At 34.7% G+C, this 11,248-nt stretch overlaps 1 long non-coding RNA gene across 3 annotated transcripts; it reads right to left on the bottom strand.

Moving 5' to 3' along the window:
- Positions 1–2,224: 2,224 nt before the first annotated feature.
- On the bottom strand, positions 2,225–10,693 carry LOC128206438 (uncharacterized). Of its 3 annotated transcripts, none has more exons than XR_008256473.1 (6): positions 10,637–10,693; positions 8,161–8,304; positions 5,923–6,033; positions 4,824–4,901; positions 3,720–3,822; positions 2,225–2,825 (listed from the first exon to the last, which is right to left on the bottom strand). It is a non-coding gene; the product is annotated as an uncharacterized LOC128206438 (long non-coding RNA). The 3 variants fall into 3 exon arrangements; XR_008256472.1 differs by lacking the exon at positions 10,637–10,693 and adding an exon at positions 9,032–9,067; XR_008256471.1 differs by lacking the exon at positions 10,637–10,693 and having other exon boundaries at positions 8,161–8,468.
- Between the last annotated feature and the right edge of the window lie 555 nt (positions 10,694–11,248).

Here is an 11,248-nt window from a genome sequence, read left to right as displayed (position 1 = left end):
AAAAGATAGTCAATTGAATCAAATGAACATTTTCAATGTACTTTCTTTCTCGCGGAAAGTGGACATTTCATCTTACTCCAACAAGTGTGGGGTATGGTTGATTCTCTTCGTGACTGAAACCAACTTTTTAAACACTTGGTGCATTTCAAATCTAGTCCATATAAACAGCCCCTTCAGATTCTTTGACGATTGCATTTCCATGGGAGATCACTGCGTATGATAAACATATAGTGTTGTTTAGCCACACTGTGGTTTCAATTATGTCAGGGGCGTAGCTACCCCTCTATTCATGTGAATTCATAAATGTGCTGGGGGGTTCAGGGGCGTGCCCCCTCAGAAAATTTTGAAAACCATGGTGCAATCTAGTGCATTCTGGGCGTTCCGCTGTGCATTATTTAGTACTGGAAAATAACCTATTTTAGATTCATATAGTCAAGTTCGCATACTGCAACTTTGGTTGATTTTTTTGTCAGAATCATGTGGATTCAGCCGCGTATTCACGATAGGCGGCTACACGCCTGTATGATGTGCATATGAATGTATAATTTGGTTTAAATGATGCATCCTTAATGTAACACCTCCTTGCTGCTACACCAATAGAAACTTCATGGGATGTTAATAGTAAAAGAACTAGCACTGACGTTCCCATTTTTGTCTGAGTCATTTAAATAATAGATAACAAATTACAAGATAAACAAATTTGTTTTGACTTCTTTAATGAATTATATAAAAACATTGTACAAAGATATCATGACACTTTTAAACAATAAGTATGGTTGTCAATTAAACAGTATGCTAGCTTTAAAGATTTAGGCAAACCATTGGAATTTTACAGCGGTCTTAAAAGGTGTATTTAAAGCTGCAATCTCACCGATTGATCGTTTTGACTACTGGTACTCTTTTATTGTTTGTCTATAAATGGAGTATTTTTTGCAGAAATGTCTAGACCCAATTTGAAGTGATATAAGACTGCTGAAAAAAGATCATATTGCAGTTCATCATATTTATGTTAAAAAAATGATGTTTTATGACTAAAAGCATTACGAACAATGACTAAAAGCATTACAAACAATTTAATGTAAATGAACTTTTCGGCAGTTTTACCAAACATTTTTGATTGGTTCTATCGTGAATTATCTAATATGACTGAATTAAAGGAATGATAACCAAATCAGCCGATTTTGAGACAAGTTTGTGTCTAAACTGACAATCTGTAAGAGTGCAGCTTTAAGTGTTGATCTAAAGCTTCATATACACATTGTTATATTGTCAATAACTGTTTAAAAGGTCTCATGTACTAAATGAGATAATAATTTTCATAATATCTAAAATTGATTAAAATAAATAAAGTACCATTATACCTATTGCTTAATAGTGCCGTTTCTCATCTGACAATACCATTCAAAGCCATCATTTCAACTATGAATTTATTTTTAACTTTCAACTTTTCTATAGCATATGCAACAAAATATACCAAAAATACAAGCCATGAACAATATGATTGTTCAACTTGCATTATCTTTGACCTTTTGATATGACCATTTTCCAGTTTTGTCTATTTGTAAGTTGTGCCCTGAAGAATAAAGTATGACTGTATGAATCAAAACCAAGCAATAAAAACACTAAAAATATGCCCCAATCCCTGTAATTTCTAATACAGTAGTAATCAAGCAATTAAACATTTAGAGCTGCACTCTCACAGATATACCGTTTCCACAACTTTTTTTGTCTTGGAATGAGCAAGTTTTGGCGTAATTATCTGCAAACCAATGATAAAAGATTGCTGACAAAAGATCAGATCGCAGATTTCATATTTCCGTTCGAAAATTAATGTTACTAACGGTTTAAGAAAAGTGCATTAAAACATCAATGTTTTAACTTAAATAGAAAAATCTGGGATTTAATTTTTCACAAAAATTGGATGGTTCCAATCCAAGACATAAAATGAAAAAGGTTGTCAAAACATCCAAAGTGTGAGAGTGCAGCTTTAACGTTTGAAAGTAACTCTGTTTGCCTCATGCCCCTAAACAGGGTTTAATTATATTATATGCCCAGTGGGCTTGTCCCTGTATATTTGATTGTATGATTGCAGTAATGGATACTGGTCTAATTATCTTCTGACAATTTTTCACCAATTTTAAAGAATGAGAAAACACATATTAAGCTCATATAACACTGTACAATTTAATCTCATTCATTAAGTTGAGAAAAATTCCCTAAAAATATTAATTGTGGAGACATATCTTATTTAAATACATACAGGAAATGGCGACATCATTTACCCTTTAGTATGAAAAAGGCAGTTTCCTGATAATTGAATAGCGGTTTTTTATTTAAGCATCTCAATTCATAGTATGTATCAAGTTTCAAAGGAAACCAAATCATTGTAACGATTGTTTTCAAAATAGATTCACACTCTTGATAAACTTCTTTTCCTAGTTTCAACTTTTGAGACTTTTTGATGAACCTGCACCTTCCCCCTCTTATGCTGTGGCTTCAAGCAATAAAGCTACCAGCTCAAGTTGCACAGCTGGTGAACAAGATTGCTGGTAGTCGGCAAACTGCACACTTGATGCCATGATAAATCATGTCCATCGACTTCCAGAATGAAGAAATGACAGTAGCACAGAATTGATTTCAATTGGATCTCTCTGTACTTTCATCACCTTGTTGTAGTCAAAGACTATGTCTTAGTGTGCAGTGCGGGATCTTGAGAAGCTTTCTGCTCGTCTGATGAAGTAAGTATGGCAGAGTGTGACACTCCTATCTACTCATATGGCTAGACACCTGTGATCTATGTCTTCTTGTGTGTGCCCAACCATCACCTGAAGAGAATTTAGAGGAAGTTAGTGCTTGATTACAAGACAATGTGACAAAACAAGGTCTTTCATTTATGCCACCAAGAACTAGTATTCCAAGTTTCATAACTCGTATGTTTACTCAAAGCAATTGAGCAGAAACTGTTTGGTAATTAATTTTAAGTCACTGCTTCCACTTATACTGCAAGTAATATCGAACGTGAACCGCCTGACCCAAATGCAATTCTAAATAATTTTTATGTGCAGAAACCTAAATCCTATTGACACAAAAGTAATCCAATTGTATGTCTTCACAAAACATTCTACAACAATATTTGTCAATTTAACTCAAAGATTGATTATTGTTTTTTAGTCAGACAAACACAGAGATGGCCCTATATCGCTCACTTGAATTGAGAAAGGATTCTAACTTAGTTATTGTTTGGACACTTACTGAATACTTTTGGTCTGACTTTATAATGCAGCTGGTGAAAATATTAAAAGTCCCTTAATAATGGGCTTACAAAAACATAAAAAAATGTATTTGTTTAAAAATTACAAAGGGCCATAACTCTTACAATATTTAAGTTTGTATTGAGCAGAATAAAAGGCTTTGCCTAAAATACAACCTTAAAACTATATTTACAAGTAAAACAAAAAAATCTACAAATATGTTTTTAGTATCTGGTTTTTGAGAGTGAATGATCAGAAGAAAACATCACACATTCACAATCATATTAAATAATAATTTAGTTTTTTAAAATTATATTATATTATATTTCAAAAACACTGCAAAAGACAAGACACTTACGTTTCAATTTCTTGATTTAATACAGTGATGATTATCAATTCTTATGAAGGGAGATGGGTCTTACACTCTAACCAGTGCAACTTGCATGTTCTTAGTTGCTCAGTTATTACCTTTCTTAAAATTCTCCTCTTGATCTGAGCCACGCCAAAATGATGGGAGATGCTTTTGTTTTTCCATCAGAATGTATAGCACCTCTATGTTTCTGTTTGTCTCCTGAAATAGTAAAAGTTTATTAATAATAATAACAATAATAATAATCAGTGACTTTTATTGAAATTATTTTCACCGATTGTGCCTTGCACATTGGGGAACAAAGTTGACTTCTGAGGAGAAGATTTTTCCATTTCGACATATAGCAAAAAAATAGCTCCGCACCCTGGAGCAATGTTTTTTATGAATCAATATCCAGTGAAGAAAATTCATACAGGGTATTGAAACATATTTTGCTTCAAATGAAGACTTTTAACAAAGATAATTTAACTAGCTCTTCATCATATTAAATAAAAATTAACACAGTCTATGCCGCACACGGAGCCCCGCATTTGATCTTTTACCAAAGTTTGATTGAGAGTTTAGTTTCACATCGACAAGTCTTTACAGGTCTATTAAAGCTGCACTCTCACAGATTGAACATTTTGAAAAAGGTTATATTTTTTATCTTGGAATGAACCAATGTATGCGAAAATGATGACAAAAAAATGTCTTTGAATTCCCGTCAAACATGTCCGAACCAAATTCAAACTACGGATAATCACTGTCATTCACAATGAAATTCAGCACTTCTTGCCCAGTATATATACCCTTACTTTAAGCAGAAGGCAAATTAAAACAAACACATTTGTCCGAAATTTAATCAAACTTTAAATGGTAGTAGGATTGTCATTTGTTCACGTAATTTTCAAGAATCAGGAAGTGGGGAACATTATAAAGCCATTTAACGATACAAACAAGACGATTTTCTATTGAATGTACAATAGTAGTACCGGGGTAATATGCAAATAGTTATTATCTCAAGAAAAGGACATCAAGACCTGTTCATTTACCAGTAGCATCTGACAGTCAATAATGGTTCTGAGTTTAAAGAGCATAATTTCCATTTTATTGTTTGTTTAATCATTATATATTTAACACCAGTTGTGAAGAAGGAGTTATCATTATATAAGATTATATTATCTGGCAGTGGTTGAAAATGTAAAGTGAGACCAGTTTTTTACCTGTTATTGAACAAACTGTTATGTTGGCATGACTGTCCTCCTCAGCAATGCAAAGAACAGCAATGACTGGCTGGCACTCTGTAAAATGGCGATTAAAACATTTTGTCCAATTAAAACTGTCCCTTTCTAAACAATCCATTAGCAATATATATAAATGAGCTGCGCCATGTGGAAATGTATCTTGGGAAGTTTCCATTCCATGTAATGATGTCATGAAGATGAGCAGAAGACATTACTTACTATGCAGTAAAAGTTCTTACTTTAACAGTAAAGATATCTTTTTTTGAGAAAATTTATCAAAGTGAGCTCTTTTATGTCATGTTTCTAAGTCTTGTACACATCTATGTTACATATGTAAATAATAAACAGGAATAAAATGAGGAGTTGTGTACACACTTATTCCTCCTTATGTACTGTGTAACTCAAGAAAAACAATCCATAATTCTAGTAAATCTCTAGAATTCCCTTACTTTTCTCGCTGTACAAAAATGAATGAGGAGTTGCAAACAAGCAGGGCCATAAAACTTTTGCTATTTAAACTGTACCGCAACAGCAATTTAAAGACAGTGACACTCATTGATGGAATAGGCACTTAGACAGCTACATTTTCTGAGAAATGGAGATCAGACTAAATTCTCCAGAGATAATTTATAGATTTATTTGAAATAAAGAACATGTTACAGTGTTTGTGTTAAACTTGTTACTTATCCCTGATTTAACAAAATCAGTACCTTCAAAATGGTGATAAAATAAAAACAAATATACCTTATTAAACACTGTTTACTATCACATCTGTACCCCCCCCACCCCGTTCTTACATACTTAAGCGGCTGTTACCAAAGTAAAGAATGAAAGGTCCACAAGGCCAATTATAAACCATGAACCATGAGAATCCTGTTTACTAATTTGATTTTAAATCACCCAAAAGGCTTTCTACACATAATGGTTCTTTAATTTAAATCTAGTCTCCAAAGGTGTCACAGTTGTGATTTCATTGAAAGACTTGAGATACGTTATTTAAAAAAATGACGAAAGGAAAGCTTAAACGCAGAAGTCTGGCCGGGTATATGAGCCTGGAAATAACTAAGCAAAAGCTCACCATGCTGCTAAGGAGTCTTATATAATTCCCGGCCCCAGTTCAGCTGGAGATGTTGATTCCACAAGGCTGGAAAACCGGCCCGGTGCACCCAAGCTTCACCATCAGCAGTATCTGCAAGAGGAGGGTGTAAATCTGGGAAAACGCATTTATAATCAATTTGCAAAAGTTCTTATCCGTCATAAGTAGTGAACATGTATGTGGCTTATAGAACATCTGAAATTAAGTTTAATGAAGGAGACAAAGTTTGGTCTGGGATCTAAACCTGGATTTTGATGCTGAAATTGTAAGGGCCGAATTCAGAACATCCACTCTCACTCACACTCCAACCACATTCCCGTAAGGGACACTCAAATGATCACTTGAGTGGAATATGGGGAGTGACACTCAAGTGATCTGTTTGTATTCACACGCCTCGCTAACACTCCACTTCATCAAGCGAGCAATACAGTATATAATTATACACGTATGTTAACATGATCATATCGGATTATCTGTTTGACTATGGTGATGTTTACATTATACATTGTAAACATATGTTTATTTGAGATTTGAGTACCTTATTGTTAGTTATGGTAACAAACAAATGATAATAAGTGTTATTCTGAAACTGAAATTTACATTTTAAAACAATTGGTTAATTAAAATAAACGTTTTGTGTTGTAAATAACTGTTGCAAAATACGTTTAGATGCATGTTTTTTGTTGTCGTTGTTGTTGCTGTTTTAAATATATAGCCGTTTTCCATTGTATCACGTAATTCAAATATGTATTCATATATAATCTTGCTTATGTATTCTACATAAAGAGGTCTTGGGCGTTTGAAAATAATATATGGAAGTTGAAAAAATGGAAGTTGAAAAAATAGCAGATGGATAGAATTAGCGAATGAATCTACTTCTTATGGGGAAATAACACCTCGGAGTGAAAAACAACTCAAGAAATGTAGGGGAAAATGGATGAAGATGACAATAATAATAATAATAATAATAATAATAATGATGATGTTGATGATGATATGGTGGTGTTGGTGGTGCTGCTGCTGGTGGTGGTGCTGCTGCTGCTGCTGATGATGAAAATGATAATAATAATAATAATAATAATAATAATAATAATAGTAATAATAATCCAGCTGAAAGTAGGCTGGAAAATACATATCAATTCCCTTACCACGCTATGAAATGGCCTAGCGGCGTCAAGTTAGCGGCCTGGCAGCCTAGCCGCCTCATGTGACTAGCGGCCTAAAATTGTTTCCTATTCCAAAGCATTTTATATGCGTTCTTTTCTAAAACAATGATAAATTAAATGTCCTTTTCATAAATCGACATCCTTTAGCGAATATCAGCATTTCCCCCTTTTCATGGGCTGCTGGATTGAGTCTTGGGGATTTTTAGGGGCTAGACCACCAGGCCGCCAAGTTCACGCCCCAAGACCGCTCAAGCGTGATGTATTTTGCATAGGAAAACAATTATTGTAGCATTGTTTTAGAAGAAAACTCATATAAAAATGCTCTGAAGTAGAAAACAATTTAAGGCCGCTAATGTACGACTAAAAACATTGATTTATCTTATTTTCCATTTAAACCATTGAACCTTGAAATAGATAACAAATTTAGGCCGCTAGTCCGCCAACCTCACGCCGCTAGGCCGCTAACTTCATGCCGCTAGGATGCTAACTTCACGTACCTTTAGCTGCCTGTCTTTGCAGCCATTGATGAATTGCAAACATCAACATTGCTGGGGGTTCAAGATCATTGCGAAACAAAACAAATATATGATAGGCGCATCCTTTTGAATTTGTTTTGTTTATAGATGGCCACGTTATTGAATGAACATGTACTTCAATGGATTATCCCGGTCTCTTAAATATTGTCTGGGAACGAGCATGTCCCTTATTTGTTCCAAATATTTGATATATTTCATCTTTTCTACTTGCCATGTACTTTTTTCACATACACTCATTCAATTCCTATTCACAACCAATCCTCGAGGGCGGTTCAAGTGGCCTAGCCGAGCACTCACAAATGTCCCACTCACGCAAAACACTTGAGTCTCACTCACACCTGTGAATTCGGATATACCTTTCACTCGAAAATATTTCGACCGTTATGTGATTACAGAGGATTAACTCATTGAGTGTGAGTGAGAGTGATTGTTCTGAATTCGGCCCTATGTTTTGTTCAAATGAAGTATAAACTTACATTGAGAACAGAGATATCTTGAAGTCCAGATTTATTGCTTACCTGAAGTTCGTAGGGCTACAATTGAGAGCTTTTCTGTAAATTGCAGGAACTGTCCCCATGAGCCTATTGTCTGTTAGGGGAATGGTGGCTTAGGTGATTGGTGGTACCACTCTGCATTTCTTATCCACACAAAACACAGTGTATCTGAAAATGACAGAGAATGGCCATGCACTTGTGAAAGCTATGCTAGAAATACGCCGTTATGAGTGTATCAGATGACATTTCCACACAGAAATTGTGAGGCCTCCAATACAGCAGTACTGACATCAATGACGAAAACATATATATCTGTCATGGAGCTATGCTGGTTCTGTGGCGTCAAAACCACTGCAACTGGGCAATTCACTAGAAACATCTTTTCAGAAAAAAGAAACAACCAATACTGGGTAGCCTTTGTCACCCAGTGAACACCCAGAGCATCTATTTACTCTGAGCATCTATTTACTTAGAAGTAGCCACATTAAGATCTCAAATTAACAAAAAAGTGTTTCCGTAAGCTTTCAAATATTGAATGAAGTGCAACTTTAAGGGGGGCTGCGAGCAAATATTGTCAAGGGCAGAAATCTCACAGAAGTTTGAAAAAGATTATGCAAAGCTCTAGCTTGATGATTTTGGCCCAATTTCAAATTGTTACTCAGTAACACGGCGGCGTAAATTTAATCTAACATCAATATAGTTACACAGGAAAATAAGAAATAGCTTTAAACTCTCTAACATTCATGGCAGAGTGTCTGATGACGGTCCAGTATGCCAAAAGGACGGAGAATATGTGAAGCATGCACATCCACACCTTTACAACCCAACATTTGGTTATGGTTTCACAGTTATTCATTTACACAAACTCACAATCAATCAATCAATGCACACCCACCTGGAAAGGTACGACATCCTTTGGAAGAGATGAATCTCTCGTAATTTAATGCTTGTTTAGTATGTTTGATAGTTTAATTAAAGCACCGCTCTAATTTGATTCAATCATAGAAGTCTTTAGATAAAACAACCCTTCAAAATGATCACTAAAAAAACGTTTCTAGTTCTTTATTTTCTGCAACAAACAAATAAATGTTTTAATCAATTTTCTTTTTACAAGTTTGATTATCGTTTGATTATCGCGCAACAGTCAATCCACAGCGCAATCATCATTATCGATTATCATGTTAACATAACATCACAGGTGTAATATTTAAAGACGTACCGGCTGTCAAAACAAAGTGACACGTGATTCGCGAATTCCTAATACACATAATTATTTTGACATGTTTGAACAAAACGTCCGGTTTTGTAAGGTAAAATTACGTTGACAACTAACAAATTTTCTCGATTTTTTGTACAGTATCCGGAATTCCGGGGTTCCGGTTTTGTAGGGATTTTTTTACATTGATAATAGAAGGGGAAACCGGGACTCTGATAAAATTCCAGTATCCCGAGCATTCCGGTTTTGTGGAGATCCAGTTTAGTGAGTTTCCACTGTACCATAACTAATAATTTTAGGCTGTTTTTTGTTGGTTTCGGATATAAAGTATGCTGAATATGGATCAATTGAGAAAAGAACAGAACACAATTTTGTTCGTTTTAAACAATTCAAACAAATATAGTCAATGAAATAGGTCAAGAATGATCATTTATGTAAACGTAATTTTACTCAAAAATACATCGCGATCAGTCTTAAATTATTGTTTATAAGTAAGCAAAATGTAAGAAAATAATTAACATATTTTGGTAGTATAACAAATCATTTCTAATTTAGCATGATATATATATATATCTAATAACTATTGAGTAACATAAATTATTGGCTTGTTACTAGTGAGAATTTAAGTAATGTCTCCCAATTGGTGTCTTGGTTGCTGTGCCATATACATCCAGGTTCGAACAATACACTTAACGAGGTGCTATGTGTACTATTTATCACCTTGTTAAATGGTGGTTACCATATGAGCAATTGATTTCTTGACGGTTACGAATTGACTAACAAAATGGTTACAAAATAACCAAGATTCAGCAGTTACGAAATGGTAAGGTTACGAAATGACCAGATCCCAGTCAAATGCCCCTGGGGACATCCTAGGTTAGGCCCATTCCCCGTTTTCAGCGCAAAAAAAATAACACCGCATTCATTCAGCACTGCCGGTCCACCTGGAACGTAAAAACATGGCCTATTTCCCCTGCTATCCCCGGTATAAACAAGACCTGCCTGGGGGCCATGGTTACAATTGACTGGTGCATAACTGTGGCAGAATAAGGGAAATATTTTATTGTTGCATTTATTATCAAATATGAGAATTTAAGACACATGCAAAAAGCCACAATACGAATTGGTGATAGTGTTCGTTCTGTTCTGCTATTCAAAGGTGATGAGAATGACTAATGACATGACATTGACAAACAAAATGTAAGGCATTTGTATCATTTCGTCTTTTATTTATTAAAATCTGAGATGTTAAGGGAGCAAATCCCTTTTTAGATTGAAACATACCAAATAATAATAAGCGACGATGTAGTGGTAAACCAAGTTTGCTAGAAATCAATCGAGTTTCTGCAAAATACAAGCAAAAATTACACCGGATGTTGATACTAGTGTAGCGTAACCGCATAGTTGCACGATTACCGCCCTTTGTTATAAATTAGCCATTTGCGCTTACAAAGTTAAATGTCTGGCGGTGTATTTCAAAGGTTAGTTTTACATTTTAGACTTATTTATTCCATACAATTATTTTATTAGCGACAATAATAATTAAAGAAATCATGTTAAACATTATTAATTAACCGGGAGTTGTTTTCATAAATAGTATAAGTAAAAATAAAGCTGTCTCCCTTCATGTTTTCGCAAAGTGGAATATACCCATTTTACCCATCTTAATAATGAACTCGTCCGCCCGGTGAGTATATAAGCGCGTCGCTTAGCTAAAAGATTCATTCTGTGTTTGACCGCCGTCGAGGTAACTTCAAACAGTAAACCGGAAATAGTCTTTCGAAGGCAAATAATTAGAGTCTTGACCTTCTGGTTGTTTATTATTGAACACAGAGCATTGCGATCTGTGGGATAAAAAGGCACCAGGAACTTGACATCTATAGGGTTATCTAGCGT

The sequence above is a fragment of the Mya arenaria genome, chromosome 10, assembly GCF_026914265.1.
Source record: "Mya arenaria isolate MELC-2E11 chromosome 10, ASM2691426v1".
Classification (NCBI taxonomy): Eukaryota; Metazoa; Mollusca; class Bivalvia; order Myida; family Myidae; genus Mya; species Mya arenaria.
Note: the sequence above shows the minus strand (reverse complement) of the source record. Positions and strands in the feature narration are given on the sequence as shown.